Source organism: Sus scrofa, chromosome 9 (assembly GCF_054392235.1).
Source record: "Sus scrofa isolate SSC_HxYL_T2T_F1_AM1 chromosome 9, Sscrofa_HxYL_maternal_Yorkshire_Landrace_v2.0, whole genome shotgun sequence".
NCBI lineage: Eukaryota > Metazoa > Chordata > Mammalia > Artiodactyla > Suidae > Sus > Sus scrofa.
The window spans coordinates 122407189-122426895 of NC_139391.1; the positions used below are offsets into that span (position 1 = coordinate 122407189).

The 19707-nt window shown below is 45.2% G+C and overlaps 1 protein-coding gene and 1 long non-coding RNA gene across 14 annotated transcripts in view; one reads left to right on the forward strand and one right to left on the reverse strand.

Annotated features, from left to right (window-relative positions):
- Positions 1-19707, forward strand: part of LOC102162878 (uncharacterized) — a 462928-nt gene that overhangs the window by 358704 nt on the left and 84517 nt on the right. The window lies entirely within an intron of this gene.
- Positions 1-19707, reverse strand: part of TNR (tenascin R) — a 416877-nt gene that overhangs the window by 233391 nt on the left and 163779 nt on the right. The window lies entirely within an intron of this gene.

The window sequence follows — 19707 nt, forward strand, 5'->3', positions numbered from 1 at the left end:
TTTCCATTCTAATTATGCTTGTGAGATTCATGAAAATATCATATTTTCTTTAGCCATTCTCCTATTGATGGACAGTTAGGTTATTTCTGTTCTTAGCCATCACAAGCAATTCTGCTAGGAAAGTTCTTATCTGTGGCTTTTTGTGCAAAGGAGCAAGAACTTTTCTAGGCTGTATATCTAGGAGTCCCTTTAGTTCCATCCGCTATTGCCAAGTGACTCTCATAACAAGGTTTTGAGATGCCTCACCATTGAGATTCACTCCCTGGAGAAGCTTGGTTCCTTAGGGAACTCTTCTCTAGGACAATGAGATGTTTGCTTCCTTTATCTTGGACAGAATAAATCTACCAGTGGTCTGAAATTGCAGGAAATGTCTCAGAAGCTTTCTGTACTATAATCTGCTATTGATATTTTCGCTATACAGTAATCCCTAGATATTTTTTCCACATGAATTACTCTTAAATCAAGTATCACCTGTTTGTACCTGCACAGCTGATTTTTTTTAAATCTAAGTACAGGATTTTAATTCTATCCCTATTGAATTTCTCCTTGTTAGTTTTAGTATCCCTGTAGTGTGTAGATAGAATTTGAGTCCTATTTCTGCTCTTTCATCCATAAATTCGATAAGCATGATTTCTGCATCTTTATCTAAGTCCTTGGTAAAATAGAGAAGATGAAGCCAAAGATGAAAAACCTTCAATATACTAGAAGATGTTTCCACAGTGCTGATATGATCCACTGCCTGGACATGGCTGGCCAACTCACTGTGATGCAAGCTAAAGGTATTAACGCAGTCCTCAGTTTCCCATTCGGTCCCCAAGATTACCAAGGAAACTTTGTCCAGAACCTTGCCATCTACAGTATTTGGCTGACTTATGTATCTTGCCATGTGGAAATAGAATTCCACTTAATATACATTGTTCTCAGTGAACCTAAGCTAACTTCTAGTGATTTTTACCTCCCCTCTAAGACTTCATAGACAATTTGAATAGTAGTTAATCTTAGAATTTCTATGGTAATTAGTATCACATTCACCAGACTATACAATCTAACACCCTCTTTCTTTCATGAAAATCCAGCTTTTTCTCATCTCTAGTCTTCTGGTTTCATCCCTCAATCATTTCTAAATGGTGGTTTTATGAGCATTTATAAAAGTTTCTTCAAAATCCCGGCATGAAATATGTTAGGTTTGGAAACTTTTAAAGCCTCCAGGTGATCACTTACTTTTTGTTTGTTCAGCTTGAGTTTCAAGATTATTTTTACAATATTGATTCTACTCTCTTTTGCTGAAAGATCTTGCCTCTTCGGTAAAGAAACAAAATACTGGAGTGGTTCTCCTTTTCTCCTCTCATCTTTAACCTTGCACCAAGTTCCTTAAGCAATGAGCCTGTCTTTTTAATTCTGAGCATAGCTACTAAAAGCTGTTGTGTTGTCCCTGGCATTTTTCTGAAGCCTCTGCTCATTCTGAGCTTTAGCCTTCCTGGCAGTATTCTTACAGGCTTGGGATTTGTCTTTGTCCTTGGTTCCATGCTTCTTCTTTCTTTTTTTGTACATGACCTTTTAATAGATGTCAATCAAAGAGCTTTCTGGGCAACCTCACTCTCACTTCCAGGTACCACCTCATTCTTTCCCTCTTGCCTCAGAAACAATATTATTGCTTGTTCACTTCTAGAGAGGAAGAAGGGGGCCTACAGACAAACAGGAAGCAGCAAAATCATCACCTTATATAAATCTCCTTCCATACCAGCCCCAGTTGGCTTCTTCTTCTTCTCCCTCCACCCTCATGGAGAAGAAAGATGTCACACAATCAGGAGGAAACCACAGACTCATGGATGCAAGGGACTTTCTAGCCTCATTGAGATCTTTTGGCCTTACCATTTTTTAGGGTTTTCTAGGACTAAAGGTGTTCACTGGATCCCAGAGGGGGAAACCACAGAAACCATCAAACTGCTGCATTCATTGAACTGCTGCATCTTGTCAACTTAGAGAGTCGACAAAAATCTGGATTCCAAAATGGAAAGGAGAGGGATGCATTTAGAGAGAGAAAAAGGTTGGAACTGTCTGTTTTTCATTCCCACCCATGTTAAAGCTGAGGGTTTTCTTTATGGCCTGGTATGTAGAACAGCACCATTTAGAGGCCCTCATTCCAGAGACTCTCATCCTAAGTATCTGTTTTCTCTATTTTTCAGTAGCCATGATCCATTGGCAAGAAAATGAGAATAGACCAGCTAGCTGAGCTGCGGGCTACTCCCAGCATACCATAAGCTCTTTTTCCTTCCTGAACCACTCTTCCAACCCTGAAATATGAGAAAAACCATACAATTTCCTGCCATCATCTTCCTGCCAGTGGGAGGGCAACAAGAGAACTAATGACATGATACATGATAAATCTCCTGGATAAAGAAAAGGCTACATTATATTTTGTATGTGCATAATGGTGCCCATATCCAGGAGGTGCTTGCAGTTTGATAGCTGTTCCTTTACTACAAGGCCATATTGTTATTTTTATTTTCTCACTCTCCAGATAATGTTTCCAGTCCATTTTCCCCCAGTCCTGAGGAAGCCTGATTGAGATTTTATACATTCAGGGGCTTCCATCCTCCCACCCAAGTCCGCCACCTTCACCATTGTTAAAAAATGCCCTATTCAGACACATTTATATGCCCAAGCCCCTCATACAGCCACTGATCCCTAAGTGCTAAACAGATTTGTCCTGGACTTGGAGCCTGAGCCTGTGGAGCGAAGCTTGGATAATTTAAGTGCCTCTTGTTACAGAAGGCAACTGGAATTCAATAGAGATAAATGTAAAATATTGAACTAGGGAGTTGAAGCATCAGCAGGGCAGGATTCTAAATGGAAAGGTTATGGCTGAATGACTAAGCAGAGGAGAAAACACAGCACACCCAAGGATTCTTGCAGAAATACACATCCCTGGTGGACCCTGAAGAGAAGAAGAGATAGGATGCTATGCAATAGTATAGCCAAAGGAAGGCCACTTGGACTCAGCAGAAGCTGCGGCTGGGAAATATGCCTGCTGGTGCACACTGGCAGACCAGGGACAGAGGAATTTGGCTGGCGATGTGAATCTGCCAATTTTTAGCTGTTGTTGTGAAAAGTCAATATTGCTTTTTCTCTGCCAGGCCCTAAACACCGGAAGTAAAATGTCTAATGATAACCTGAGGTGTTGGTTGTATCTACTAGAAAAAACAGCCACTCAGGTTGGTTAATTCGATCAAATGTTTGGCCAAGTTCCGTGAAGAGATCGATAGAATCAGTTGTTTTACCAAATGGACAGGCCAAATCTGGGAGCATGTTCCATCCCATTGCCCCATAGAGCATCAGCCAAACAGGGCACTGTGGAGCACAGAGGGCTCTCCTAGGTGTCTGTGAATTTTCCTGGCCAGGAACCCATGGCATTGGCAATGACCTTCACATGTGCCCAGTATTGCTCCTCCTTTCCTTTCTTTTAAGTATGTTTTCTTAGAGCTCACAAAAGGACAGGGACTTGCTCTCCTAGACTGATCCCACCAGGAAAAGAAAGACAGAATGGAGAAAACCAGTTAAAAGGCATGGATAAACATAAGCTGAGATTAACCATGTTTTCAAGTTGGTCCAAAAATTTCTTGGGACACAAAAAATCACTTGCACTGTTTTCTGGCCAAGGACCACCAACATTTAACCAACTAGAAGACCCCAAAGCAAGCATTTCAGTCCTCACCTAATGTCTATTTAAGGAGCCTCTATGGCTTAGCAAAAGGTGTTAAAGACACACTAGTTATTCGCCTTGAAGACAAAAAGGGCTACATGTCACAATTGCTCCCTTTGCCAGGCTCCTCAGAGCCCACTTTGGGAGCCCCCAGTCCCCAATGAAGAGAGTATCCATCAGTGAAATGAGGGCAGCTTTACAAATCTCTATACTATGTGGACATATATACTAAGCTCTTTTGGCCCGACTTCCAAATTCATTGCTCAGTTTTGGCACGAAACAACATGGAGGCTTCTGCTGGGAAGACGCTTTGCTGCCTGAATGCATGAGAAAAAGGAGCCGAGTCGTTGGCATTGCTCACAAGAGCACTCACATACCTACTCAACAGGAAAGGGTTGCTTACTTTCTAATCAATTTCTGACATTTTGGCCGGGCCATAGAGCGTTTTCTCTTACATCCCTTTGTTGCAACAAAGGGCTTCCCCTAAAGCTCATGTCACCCTCATCCAGGGGTCACAAAACCCTCTGACAGAACTGGACTTGTCGGCTTTCCTCTGTCATTTTAAGAGGCGGGTGAATGCCGACTCCTCTTTCTTTAGACCAGAGTCACCGGAAGCCTTTCCAACTAGAGAATCAGTTGTTAATTGAGACAAAAATTATCAAAAGCACAGTAATTACTATTAAAAATAACTTCAAAAGGGCCTGCAAATAATAAGCCAAATGGCAGGAATCTGACTCGGTCGGCTCTCCAAGGCCCTGACTTCCTCAAGGCACTTGAAATGTACCTGTGTCTTCCTCATCAGAGGAACTTTGTTCTCCCCTGCCTTGTCTCCCTGTTCATGGCTCACCTTCCCACTGCAGGCAGGGGCAGGCAGCTGGGAGATGGGCCCCTGGGCTCAGATCTAGGCACCGGAGTTGCCCCCATTAGCGTTCAGCTGTTAGTCTTTCTTGGGCCCTTCTGTGCTTTATAGGACTAAAGACACATCTTGTTAAGAGCTTTAGAAAATCTCAAAAATCTCGAGAGTAGTGGTTCTTTATTAATTCACTTAATCAGTAATTAATTAACATAATTAATATATTAAACGGTACCTGGAGGCCCAGAATATTTAAAAGGAATTTTGTGGTGGTTCCATATTTTGATGGTGATTCTAGGTCCTCCTGGTGACAGCTCCAGAATTTCCATTTAGGAGGGGCTTAAGGATGAAGTATGGCTTGAAGGAGACAAAGCCATACTTAGGGGACAAAACTGGGAGTGGATGTTTATTTGGGGTGGCTTTTTGAGAACAAAGGTGGAATGGAGATGGGAGCCACTCCCAAACTTCCTGTGCTCTAAGCCTTCCCACATTCTTGCTGCTCTGAATCAACTCCAAGTGGCTTTGCCTTGCCGGAGCCCCCAGCTCTCCCCGTCTCTCCCTTCTGCCCCCTTCCGGCTCTGCTTCCTCTCTTGTCTTCTTTATGTCACACATTGCCCCTTCGGCTCTACACCTGCACCCTTGCCCTTTCTCTCATCACTAACTGTGTTTCAAAATCTGTACTTCTCTTTATTGCAATCTCATAATGACCAGCCGGAAAGCAGGAATGCCCCAAGGACTGCCATAAATCCAGAATTATGATGTAAAAGCAAGGCTGAAAGCTGAGACCACTTTTCTATTTTGATAGCCATGGTTTGGGAGGTTCAGCCCATAAAGAATTCTGGATCTTAAAAGAATCACACACGTTTTTATGTCTTTTCCCTTTTACAAAGAGGAAGAAATGGGATGAGACTGAGGACCTGGCCAGTTGGTTTCTGAGGGCACAACCTTTCTAAGAACAAGCCTGGACCTATGGCTTCTTTTTGGAACTCTTGACTTTTTAGTCTTACCCACCCCCCCAACTCCTTTTATCCCTCACCCCACCAGAGGTGCCAATGGTGAGTCTGCAGACAAGGTCAGACAAACCAGTGGAGGATGAAAACAATAGCTTGACCTTTATAAATATACAGTATTGGATTTGAAAGGGCTTGAACTTGGACACCTGTCACTGAGGGTAAAGGCATTGAATGATAATGCTGCCCACTGGGAAAACCCCATGTAAGGAAGTTATTTCTCATTGACATCTGACACTGAAACGTTTCTTCCAGGAGCCATTGAGTGGGGGTTTAAGGGAGTAAAAACTCTCACACACTGTTGGCATGTTTCTGGCACACAATTTGGCAGCATGTGTCAAAACACACATTCTATTGGACCCAGCATTTTCTTCTAGGACTTTATCTTCATACAGCAATTAAGGAAGCACACAAGGTTTATTTATAAAGCACTGGTAGAAATACTGAAAAATAAAAGCAATGTAAGTGTCTAGAGTCCGATGGAATAGAGTGGATCATAAAATGGAATACTATGAAACAACTAAAAATGTGTTCTATTTATTGACATGAAAAATGCATGAGACATTGTTGAGCAGGGTTGGCGGCGCAGGAAGCATGTGAAGGTAAACTTGACCCTGGCCCTCAAAAACCTTATGTTTTAATGGGGATAGATGATAAGTAGAATCTTGACTAGACTTTGAATGTAAAATAAAATAAAATGAGACCGGGGTTGGTTGTTTTGTTTCCACAAGAATCCTTGTTGTTTTATACAAAGTTCAACATTTCTCAGCCTCGAGCAGAGCAGGAGGGAAATAAAGAAGACTACATTAGGTTGGGAACATCTCCCTGAATAATTGAGAGTTCATTATGGACTCCGAGTACATCAAAATCCAATTAATTCATTAGCTCCAAACTTGCATTTTCCATCCTTCCCCTTCAGGTGCCAGCCTTTTATTTACCCTATGATATAGTTTATTAGCTGCCCCAACATGGGGGTGAGGAGAGGAAATAAAACGGAGATAAAATCCAAATGAATTAATTTTGGTATTGTTAACAACAGATAGACTGGAGTGGGTGGTGAAGGCAGGCAGCACTAACACCACCACTGGGCGACTTGGGTGAGAGGAAGCATGTCTGGCACACAGTAGGGCCTCTGTGATGGGTGCCACCTAAATCCCAAGTGAGGAACTCTGCCTTCAGGTCTCAGCACCATAAGGCCCCAAACCCCATGCTCCACTTTGCGTATTTCTCGGGATTTCCAATAAGAGAGACAGTTCAGCTAGAAGGGGCTCTTCCTCTCCTGGCCCCTACTCTCAACCTCTCTTCAGAAAAGTGACTCCTCCTGTCCTTCCTGTCCCTGTGGGATCTCTGAGTGACATTAAGGCTCCACGTAAATGGCCTGATGCAAGGCCAGACAGCATTTGAATGAAGCATATTCATGGTCCAATTCCCCAGATTCAACCAACATGGCACCTACTGTCATGCCATTCCTCCACGATCCTTCTCCCACTTGAATATCATAAATCTAATTTTTTTTTCCTTTATCCACAAGAAGAAAACAACTCTGATATGTGTGGTCTCTAAAACAGTTATTTTTCAAAGTATTCTTTAGGGAATAAAAATACAGAAGGAGACATCTTGCATCATCGCATGAAATCATGTTTGCCGCCACTGCCCCTGTTTGAAAAGTGGTACATCTTGTCTGCCCTCAGCACCAATGGTCTTATTTTCTTTCCCACACAATCATTACACAAGTTTTTATCTTCTGTCCTGTTTCTCTCAGCCAACGCTGCATTCTTTTAAGATGGTACAAGTTCTTTAAGATAGCTACATATATCCTACTACTCTTCCTGTTTAGGCTACAGCATGAAAAATGTTAAACCTCTAATCTCCCAGGGATTGTGTGTGCCTAATTACGTTTAATTATGTTTAGAACAAGATTTAAGCTTAAATTCTTTAAGAGGAGAGATGAGCCTGGACTGTGTGTCCTGAGATGGGAAGCAGGTCCTCAGGTGAGACATTTCCATTGGATGATCCACCAAGTAAGTAACTGAGTGATGATGGCTTTTCTGGGTGATGTGTTCGTGGGAGGACAGCCAAGGTCCCGTCACGGGTGAGACGTTGCAACAAGGAGGTTGCAATGGGCTATAGCCCCACCCAGGAGCTCTCCCAGTGGTTCCCTTACAGAAAGACAGTGCCATCCCTCAGAGCTATCAGGTCCGGTGCTACTGAGAAAGCCCCTCAGAGCCATGGCAAGGAGACACAATGGTCAAGGCATCCTTAGGTCTAAAATAGCCATGTGAAAACATCTTTGTGGGATGTTGGATCCTATCAAGGACTCTTCCATCAAAGGGGTGGGAAGTGTGGTCTAGTGAGGGAGATGGGGTTCCTTCACTTCCTTCTAGTGGGAAGCAGGGAGCCGGGACCTAGACCCAACCCCTGTGTGTCTTGGACAAGCCCCTCATTTGCCCCCTGCTATAAACAGCAGTGGAATGAGCAGATTTCGAAGGCCTTTCCCAGCTCATCATTCTAAGACTATGATACTTTCATCTAATTGGAATGGGATGGCTGGCCTTGTTGGGTTTCTTTCAGTCCCATACTTCTTACCTTCTTATGGTTTAACTAAAAGTAATAATAACTTAAATGAAATGTGGGTATTTCGCCCCTATGCCCCTAAACCAGGAGTGATAACAAGTTCATGAGCATTTTTGCAATCACCTAAGCCTGCCCCAAACTTTCAAGTTCCTGATGTGAACTCTCAAAGGTGACCGAAGAACCTTCACCTGACCTGTTCTTTCAAGGCCAAGGCCCTGTGGCCCTAGAGAAATTTCCCATCAAAGGCCAGCATCAGAGAGGCTCCTTCTCAAGGACATGATACATGTTCCATTACACATCCTGTTGCCCTCAGTTAGTAAATATTTATTTAGCCGTCTGAAGTATGATGATGAATCACTGTTGCTCTCTCTTTATACAAACAAGCCTGACCCCGGGGTTTTCTTTTCCTTGTTAATAGCTAGTTTCTACCTATTTCAAATAATTGTTTAAAGAGCTTTGGGTCCACGGAACGAGCTTGGTGGACACTGCTCAGCAATCAATTCATCCTTTTAATAGTTCCAGCCTTTCCCACAGAGATGATGCCTTCGTCTTACAGAAGGTGCTCAGGTTTGAAATGGTCTCTGACTTTCCCCATCCATCAGCCTTGTTTATTACGCCTTTTATCTCTGCTAGTTCATGAACACGCGCCTTGCTTTCCCATTGGCCCTTTGGCTTTAATTTTCACCATCTGAGTGTCTGGAGCCAGCTATCTGGTATATCCAGTCCTCTGTCTCCTGCTGGGTCCTGGATCAATTGCTGGAGCCCCTTGTAAGTTACCGCATTTCCAATCGGTTTCTGCAGCGGAGCATAGTACAGAGAAGAGCAGTGTGCAGGGGCTGGAGTTCACTACAGCAATGCTCTTCCTGGGGACCTGAGACTCTTGAAGGAAGCAAAAAAGGCTTCTCTGTAATGACATGGAGAGAGAGCAATTCCACTTTCCTCAGTGCTGGGCCTCACGTAGAAGAAAGAGCTTGCCTTCATTTTGATGCCGGGACTAAGTAAAAGTTCCTTTTAAAGATTCCCTTTCTTGCCCTGGCTGTTCACTTATTCACTTACTTTTTTTTTTTTTTTTTTTAAGTAAAAAGCTCCCCCTCCTCCATCTCAGTATTTTTCCTCTGATTCCTGGCCAGAGACTACCAAGGAAGGGCCCTTAGCTGGCCAGGAAGGAGAGAAAGCACAGCACTTAGAAGGGGGTTAGAAGTCAGAGCCAGACCCTTAAGTTCATCTTCTCAGGAGATGGTGAAACATCACCCAAAAGGCTCAGGAGAAAATTTCAGCTTGATTTGACTTGCAGCAGATATCTCATTTTCCCCTTATTTAATTCTAGGCAAACTATTAAACATGAGAGATGAAGGGGTCTGCAGGCAGGTCTGCCAGAACACCCTCCAACGAGCCTGGCTTCTCTCCACCCTCCAGCCCACCCAGCTGATGGCTGTCCCATGTATGCACATGCTCACAACATCCCTCGTTCTGTCTAGGAAAGGGCCAGATCCAAGCCAGTTTTCACTAGGGTCCACCATCGTGCCACACTGATGCCTGGCAAATTTTGTGTGAGTGGATCCCTGCATTCAAGTAGCTTACAATATAATTGCACCGACAAGACAGAGACAGATGAAACAAAGAAAACCAGTATAAAGCCATATATCACTCAGTGATGAAATTTGTGGTTTTTGCAGTTCTGTTTTGACCAGTACTCACAGACTTGTCATCGATCGATAAAATAACTTGCCGGTGATATCAATATGTCATCAAAATTAATAGCACACCATGACAGAGCTCCATTTATTTACTCATTCAACAAGTACTTATTATGTCCTTACTCTAATCATGTTTTGCATTTGTAAAGGACTTTACAGTTTGCAAAGCACTTTCATAAATGCCTACTCATTTGATTCTTTTTAGGCAGGCAGATTTATAGGAAATGGACAATGAAGCTCCAAAAGGGTAAGTGGTCTTCTCAAGATCACTGGGTTATTATGTCTGGGATCCGTGATTGTAGCTTCCTCCATCATCCACATGCTCTCCATGAGCACACCTTTTATTGTTTTTTATTTTATTATTTTTTCTTTTTGAGGCCACACCTGAGACCTATGGAAGATCTTGGGCTAGGAGTCAAATGGGAACTACAGTTACAGCCTATGCCACAGCCACAGCAAAGCCAGATCCCAGCCGTATCTGCAACCTATGTCACAGCTTGTGGCAGTGCCAGATCCCCAACCCACTGAGGGAGGCCAGAGATCAAACTCACATCTTCACAGACACTATGTTGGGTTCTTAACCTGCTAATCCACAAAGGGAACTCCTAGCAACACCCTTTAGATAGCCATAGACAATGAGTGAGTGTGAGTCAGTATGGTTAGGCAGTGGCAAGGGGGCAGTTCTGATCTTAGGCATCCTAGCCACCTCTGCCTCACACAGTGATGGATCAAAAGGCTCTTCTGCAAGGACTAAAAATAGGAATCTTAGGAATTCCCTTTCTAGGTTTCATATAGATCTGCACACACACTCTACTGGTCCTTAAACTCAGCTTCTTTTACCTCTGACCCTTTTGACCCTTTGGCGAAGACCAAACTGCTGATTTGTGATTTTTGTGAAAGTCTCGAGAGGCCGGGGATGAACTTTCCAAACTCCCTTCAATTTCAGACTGAGGGCCATGGTTGTTTGCACAACTTTCCTCATCCTCCTCACCCCTTAACCTCTGATGGAGGGCAGTCAGGTGGGAGGAGAAAGAGGAGAGGGTTGGGCTTTGTATGAGACTGTACTGTTTTGGGGAGGGAGTGCATGTGGGGGGGGTACACATGCTAAAGTGAATGAATTTTATGATTTTAGTCTATATTGCAGTTGACAGCACTAAATGGACCAAGTTATGAAGACATTCTTTTCCTTCCTTCCTTCCTTCCTTTCCTTCTTTCCTTCTCTCTTTCTTTCTTATGACGAGAGCATATAGAAGTTCCCGGGCCTGGGGATTGGATCTGAGCTGCAGCTGTAGCAATGTCAGATCCCTTTAACCCACTGCACTTGGCGGCCACCTGAGCTTCTGCAGTCAGATTCTTAATCCACTGCACCACAGCAGGAACTCTAACAAAGACATTCTGAAATATCCTGCTCCCCCACCTCTAAAATCAGGGAGTCTAATGTCAATATCACTTTAGTTGAATGTCTTCAGAGGCCAAATTGCAAAGGAAGCATCAAGCAGAATGATGGACCATCACATCCAACCCTGGCACAACAGTGGCCATCCAAGAGACACAGCCGCTCATAACACTGCTGAAACATCCCTGCCTTCCACTGAAGAATTCCGACTGAAAACAAAAAAGCAAACAAACATCCTAAGATGAACTGTGAACTGGGTAGGAAATCTTACTGTGACTACAGTCCTGATATAGAAAGTGCCCTGTTGTTCCCGTCGTGGCATAGTGGGAATGAATCCGACTGGGAACCATGAGGTTGCAGATTCGATCCCTGGCCTCGCTCAGTGGGTTAAGGATCCAGTGTTGCTATGAGCTGTGGTGTAGGTTGCAGATGTTGCTTGGATCTGGCGTGGCTGTGGCTGTGGTGTAGGCCAACAGCAACAGCTCCAATTAGACTCCTAGCTTGGGAATCTCCATATGCCACAGGTGCAGCCCTAAAAAAAAAAAAGTGCCCTCACCTTTAGCCGTGTGTGCCATGACGACAATGTCCCCACCATGAGTGGACAAAGGCAAGTCCAGTGGCTGCTGCTGCCCATAGAACTGATGCTGACAGTCTCACACCAGGACAGTAAAAAGGACCTCAGCCTGAACCTGCAGCCACCATCACTTCATTTGTTCATTCAGTTAGTCAGTCAGTCAACAAACATTTATTGAGTGCCTTGAGCTAAGTATTGAGAATGAATATAAAGAATTTCATATTTGGATCAGGAAATATCTAAGTTCTTCAGTAATGGAGACTTCCTTCCTATATTTACTGTCACAAAATCAAATATGAAACTAGAAGAGGTTTGGGTACTTTAGAGACTGGGTCCAAAGAAAAGAAATGGGTAGCTAACATGCCTCTGGATCTTCTCTTGGTCCTAGGGGTGTACAGGAGATGGGTGAACACCTTCGATATCAGTCATATCAATCAACTGGTCAATCAAAATGAGCACTGTCATTCATTTGTGGTGTTTGTGTTTATTCCAAGTATAAAACTGCATGCTCATTACAGGAAATTTAGAAAACAGAAAATTGGGGGAGAATATAATATGTATAAATTTTATATGATAAACATAATATATGTATGTCTAATATGTGAATATGCATATGTGTGTGTATGTATGGATATATACATATATATCTCTCCCAGCATCTGAATTTTACTTTTTTTTAATTATTTGGTATATTCTCTTCTAGTATGTCTCACTCCGTCTTTCTCCAGAACTTAGTCATTTTTAAAAACTCATCCATCTATAGATGCCATATGATCACTGTCCAGATCTTTTTACCACACCTGTATTTCCTCACCATGATTTAGAATTTCCCAAGGTACCACCTTAAGAGCAGGAGACTTAATTTTAATGCTGAAATAGCTTAAGTTAAAAATGTTGGCTGTTAAGATACCAAGTGGTTCATCCTGGAGCCAAATGCATTTATGCATCATTTTATTTGCCTTTGCTGGGAATTTTCAATGGCCCAGACTGATCCTTTGATTGACATGCCTAAGCCAGGATTGACCATGGAGGTATTTCACACACCCCGTGCTTGTGTACAAGTGTGTACATGCACCCTCTGGCCACATTCCATCTCCTCCCTCTACGACACTGATTGAGGAGGACATGAGTTTGTGTTGTCTGGGATCCGCTGTCTCTTTTGTAGCAGTGAAAGGTTCTGGCCTTGCTAGAATTGTGAGCCCACTCTGTCATCACCAGCCTCACTGCCTTCTAGAAAGCAAGCGAGTTAGGTCTGGAGTTGCCACTGGAGCAGTAACAGGGGAGAGCTGGGTCATAAAGATCCCTCCTGTTAGTTGCTGGAGGGAGAAGGCTCTGCTCCTCTAAGCAAAGTAAGATGGAAAGAATTAACTGGAGAGTGGCTTGTCACACCCACCCAGCCTGACAGCCCGACAGGTGAGTTAGCAAATGCTACATTGTAAGGAATTGCAAGCTATTTTCTGCAAAGTGGGCAAAGACTCTGGGATTAACGACTGTACAACATGATAGATGTTGCTAAAGAAGGCCATAAATTACCAGCCATAAACCTGGCAAAGCTTATCTGATTGTATGATGCAGTCTGGGGTGCTGGCGGATTCCCAGCACAGGCTGGGGGTGGTGGGCTGGGGGCAGGCGTTGATGCGGGCGGGAGCTGGCAATGCATACCACTGGCTGGAGGATACAGATGGTGAGCTTGGCAGTTGTCCAGCATTGGAGGTTGTGGAGGCAGTAGTTCTGCTGGACCGGCTCTGCCTTCTCTGAACTGCAGTTCTTGTTCAGAGATGCTGGAAAAGCCCAGACAAGCTTGCACAGGATCAGTAGAAGACCTCAGCCTTCTTCCCATCCCCTAGGTGTGGAATTGGTGGCTAAGGAGGTAGGGGCTTTCCCTGGATGTGACTCATGGGATCGGGTCGCAGCTGTGTTTCATCTTAGCACTCGAAGAGGAAGATGAGGTTGGTGGGGAGAGGATTAGAGAGAGAACCTCAAATGATTTCTGCTTTAGACTCCCTCTGGCAGGGCTCCCAAACCTAGTCAAGTATATCTAAAACTGTGATCATGACAAAGACATTCAAGCTTTGACCGTGGCCTCAGATGCTTGTCAATTTGCAGTCAGACCCCAATCTTGTTCTTACACTCCTGACTCGAGCCCTATAGTCTCCTCATCCTCTTTTCTTATCTCCCATTGTGATTGTGGAGAAAGGGAGAAGGCAATCAAAGTCAAGGAGAAAAAAGAGGGAAAAGAGAGGGGAAGAAAAAGAGGATAAAATGGAAGAGATAGTCCCAGTAGGGAAGCAGACAAAGCTACCAAAAAAAAAAGATCACACCCTTCTCTGCTAAGGTCTTCTCCCCTACCCCCGCCACCAATTACTGCATCAAACACAAAGTTGATTAACTACCAGTGGGAGATATGCAGCGATAAAATATGGAGCTACTGTCTGCCTTCTTTCCTCCCGGTGTGACCTGTTACACACACATGAACCTTGATACACATGCTCTTCAAAAAGTGTCTGCTTACCAATTAATAAAGAACAGTCTCAACAGAGAGCGGGGCCCCTCCTTTCCTGCCTTTCCAGGTGCAACACTGACCCTTGTGAGGGAGGGCTACAAAGCAGTGAAGGCACAGCTGCCCCCTGGCTTGTGGGTCTAGGGCGGTGGAAGGCGGGTTCAAGGGCAATAAAGCACAGAGCTTAGCTCTGGACGAAGCCAAAGGGTCCGAGCCAGTGCTATCCATCAACCTAAGTATTTACTGAGACTCTATTATATGCCAGCCACTAGGGATTTGGTGGTGGACAAAACAGACATCTAACCAAGCACTTGAGAGAAGCAAGTGTTTCCAGCTCTCTGCCTCACAAATACACAGTAGGACTGCACTTTCTGGCCCCTTTATGTTTGGTATGGCCGTGTGACTTTGAGTGGAGATGAATGAGTCACTTCTAGAAAAGAGTTTTCCTTCATTGCCAATATAAGATGCTTCCATACAATGTCTAACGTTCCATGTTCAGTGGTGGCTGCTGTATCAGTCTGGGTCACTGACTGCAGTGGACATGCAGCAGAAACAAGAAATGAACTTTGCTTGTTTCAAGTCACTGAGATCTGGGGGGCCTTTGTTGCTTTAGCATAACCTATCCTGGCTGATATAGGCCTCTGAGCAACCAACACATTGATGCAGAGCCTCCTCTGCACATAAGGTGCTGGTTAGTTCCTTCAGGTGTGTAACTTAGCTCCCAGACAGGTGGTGAGCAGGCTGAGGATAGAGATCATGACCCTTGAGTGTTTGTATCCAACCATAGCACCTGACACGTTGTAGATTCCACAGCAGAAGCCAACTATCACTGTTGGCACATGGTGGATTTTCAATCAATGTGTTGGTCACTGAGAGGAGTATATAAATCAGGACAGGTTAGGTTATGGGGCAGAGGTAAAGGATGAACAAAACTCAAAGCATGAGCGAGCATGCCCATGCCACAGGGTGGCTGGTGAGGGAAGGTTATGAACCTGAGTTGAGCCTTGAAAAATAAATTCATCGAGGTGAGCAGAAGCACATGGAGCACTCTGGGTGGGAGAGGACCCTCGCCACAATGTACCGGCGGACAAAGCCATGCTTGGGCGCCATTGGTATAAAAGATGCCCCCATACAGGTGTTCCCATTGTGGCGCAGTGGAAATGAATCTGACCAGTATCCATGAAAATGCGCGTTCGATCTCTGGCCTCGCTCAGTGGGTTAAGGATCCAGTGCTGCCCGGCAAGCTGTGGTATAGGTCACAGATGAGGCTTGGATCCTGCATTGCTGTGGCTGTGCCATAGGCTGGCAGCTCTGATTTGACCCTTAGCCTGGGAATCTCCATATACTCTTTTAAGGGTGAGGCCTTAAAAGAGAAGAGAAAAAAAAAAAAAAAAAAAAAAAAGATGCCCCCAACAGCCTGGAGAAGGCTTAGCAGGAGAGTTAGCGCTGCTAGTCTGAACCAGCTGGGAGACTGCAGCTGCTGGTGGAGAAGCTCCTGGTGGCCGTGGGCGGGGAGGAAGGAGGGAGCAGGGCGGGTGACCCTCGCCTGCACTGTGCAGGCTGCTATTGGAAACATCCTCATTTGGGGACCTATGTCTCCAGCCATCAGCCGTTTTTTTTTCCCGTCATTCCCTGCCGAAGGTAATAACCTGTCACCAGAGCAAATAAAGTCTGATTTACATGAAATTTAATGCTAAGCATTTTCCTTTATTCCCCAGCACTGCGGTGGCAGAATGGTAGCGCTGGCACAGCCTGGCCTGCTGCGTGCAGCAGCGAGATTTCACTGGATAGAAGTTTAAAAAGAAATTACTTTTCTGTGACAGGGTCTATCGCTCTGGGCAGGGGATCCCAGTCAGCTTGGCAACATCCTACCTGTTATTCCTGGAAAAGTTGCAGAGTCAGAGCTTGAAGAAGAAGAGGGTTGGGGAGGAGGGGAAGGAGTGTGGTTAGAAATGCACGGGGCTTTCCCAAGCTCTGAGTCCTGATCCTCAGCCTCGCAGGGACAGTGAGTGGAGTCCCATAAACAGCGCTGACATCACCGTGACACACTTCATCACCGTTGTCATCACATCACCCATAGTCAGAAACACTTCCTGAGCAGCAGGCATGACCATGCTGGACACAGAGCTACAAAGACACGGCCACTGCCCCATGGGATTTATACTCAGTGAAGTCACATCCTTATGGAAAAGCACCATTTTTCTCTACCTCCGTCACTACCCCCATCTCATCACCCCAAGCTTGTAAATACTCCATGAGCTTTCCTGCCCTTTGCCACTGACAATCTTTCTGCTTAGACTGTCTGCATAAATCCTATTTTTTCAAGACTCTGCTTGAATGCCACCTTTTCCATGAAGCCTTCTCAGGCCTCCACACCAAGACGTCTCTCCTTCCTCTGTACTCCCAGTTCACACTAATTCCCTTTGTTTAGTGCTCATCACCTCTCCGCTCTGGAGGCCATAATCCAGGTGGACGTTCTCCATCGCGGGGCTCTACACAATCCTTAAGGACTAGTCACACAAGATCTTGGTAATTAGGGGCGTTCCCTTCGTGGCTCAGCGGTTAACAAACCCAACCAGGATCTATGAGGATGCAGGTTCGATCCTTGGCCTTGCTCAGTGGGTTAAGGATCTGAGTGTGACCTGTGTGAAGGTCACAGATGCCGCTTGGATTTGGCATTGCTGTGGCTGTGGCGTAGGACAGTGGCTACAGCTCCAATTTGACTCCTAGCCTGGGAGTCTCCATATGCCACTGGTGCAGCCCTAAAAAGAAAAAAAAAAAAAAGAGAGAGATCTTGGTAATCAGTCAAGGAAAGACCATCCATTCTTTCTCAAGCATGCCTCCTAGGAGTCTCAATTCATCCCCACCCCCCAAACTTGGAATGAGAGGGGACTTGTGTTATTCTAATCTGAGCAGGAGGGGAGTTTCTATAGAGAGGAAGGGGAGAGAATGTACAAGAGGGAGGCTGGGGAGTTTGGACTTGACTCTGGCTGGAGGCAAGAGGGACCCAGGGAAGAATTTGAGGCAGCTGCCTTCAAGGAGTTTAATAAGGTCCCTTACAGTTTTTCTGGGGGTTTCTACTTGGTTGCTGCTTTCCTCTGAACTTAGGGTTCCTATTTTAGGACTTCACCAAGCCTGGGAGTGAAGTCACTTCTTTTTTCTTGACCAGGTGGCCTGAAGAGCCTCTGGTCTCTCTTATCCCAAGGAGGTTCTATTTCAGGGAACCATCTAACTCTCAGGGGACACGTAATTATTCTCTCCATCATTTGTCCCAGGCTATACTAGAAGCTATATGACCTTCCTTTGGCTTCCATTAGGCATCTGACACCACCCCGCACAACCCTCGGTCACTACGGATGTGTGGGGAGCAGAAATGGCTCAGATGGTTGGGACAAGAGGTTGGGACTGAAGGTCTGGGAACAAGGCTGGCAGCCATCACACTGGCTGTGCTCCTTCCAGAACACAGTGCTGTCATTTCCGTGAAGAGTCCGTGGCACAGCACCGTTCCATATATTAGCTTTCCCTGCATATACTTTGACTATCAGCCACAGCAGAGCAGCACCAGGAGGGAAATCCACCACCCCAAACACAGTATTCCAAAGCCTATTGGAAATGAGGTCCACATTTTTCTGCAGAGGGAGATTATCCACGCCATTGCTCATGCAGATAACTAAGAGTGGGTTGTCAATATTCCACAAATTAACTGTGTGACCTTGAGCAAGTTGCTTCACCTCCCTGAGCCTTGGCTTCCTCCTCTAATATAAGGAGAAATTGCCTTGAAAAGTTGTAAAAGTGAGCAGAGAATGCAGACCTATCTCAGAGCTGACATGTGCTGGATGCTCAGTATATGTGAGCTCTGATGGTGAGGACTCCATGGGGACAGGGTAGTGGGTGCCTGGCTGGGCAAGTCTGGCCCCATAGGACAGTTGAATGGGGCTCACTTGTCAAGTACAGAAATGGGGATGGGAGCGGAGCAGGCAAGCCTGCCAGAGGCACCTGGAGTAGGTTCAGGTGAAAGCTGAGACAGAGACGGAGGGGCCAGGGCCATTTAACTAAACAGATAACTAGAGAATAGCAAGATGAAGGGCCATTGGAGAAGGTAAACAGGATTGATAAGAGATTAAAAAGGAGGGGGAGCCTTCGGCTTGTCGAGGGAATATAAATAGATCAGAATATCAACAGGATAGATACTATGGATGGAAAGAGGCCATAAAACAGAATAGACAGAAAATATAAACAGCCCAATGGATAGAATATGAAAATCATATGGGCAGGTTACTAGACAGATGCCACTGAACAGCAGGGAGAAGAGAGATGAACACATCGCTGTGGGGGCCAAGGATGAATGAGAAGAATGGGGGTGAGAAGAGAGCCCCCCACCCCTACCCAAAGCCCTGCTAGGTTTGCAGCCTCTGGCTCTGGGCTCTAGGCTCTGGCCCCTAAGGGTTTCAGTGATAGGGCTTAATGAGGAGTTCCCTGGAGCTGAAGAAGAATTAAAACAAATGAAAATCCTGTAGGGATTTTTGTCACCTTTTCTGCACTTGTCATTGAGAGGAATTTAAATGAGAGCCAGCCTGGCAATTAGTGTGTCATCCTGTGGTTGGCTGCAGGAGGAAGGGCTTCTGAGGGTTCCAGTGCTTGAGCCAGGTGGCAGGGCTGGGCCCACCCCCAGGAGAGCTGGGGTCTGTCTGGGCAGCTCACCCCAAGGTCAGGTGCTCTTTGCCTTTATCACTGTGGGACCTCCAAGTGTGAAGAAACACCCCTCCCAATGCCCCAGAGATCTATCTCTCAACTAAGCAAAAATAACTGACTCAGAACCCTTTATTATTCCCCCCATAAGTCCTGTTTATTCAAAATTAAAGGATAAAAGGAGTCTTTCCTCCTTCCCTCCCTCCCTTCCTTCATGCATTTAAGATGTGTTAAGCATGTATCCATCATTATAGAACACAAGGCATCAGATAAGGACCATGGGTGTGCTTCAGGCTGCAAGCATGGTGAGGATTTAAAGGCAGGCAGGAAAGCCTATGTGGACTGATGAGCTTCCAGCTTGAAAGATGAGCAGATTCAACAGGGCAAGAAGGTGAGAAGACATTCTAGGCAGAGGGAAAAGCCTGAGCCAGCGAACACAGGGTAGGTTTGGGCAATGGCCATTAGCCCAGTGTGGCAGAAGCAAAGGATTCTGGGAAGGAGTGGGAATGTAGCTTGTACTGATGAGCTGTCAGGGTCAAGCATTTAGACTTCACTCAGCATCAGTGATACCCCAGAGAGGGTTTTGAGTAGAAACATAGTCAGAGTTGTGGGTGGTGATGAGTAAAATGACAGAGAGGCCACTGCAGGGGTCCACTTAAAAATAGAGCGGCGAGGGTTAGGGCATACCCCACTGGTGCTGCCTTCTTGCCA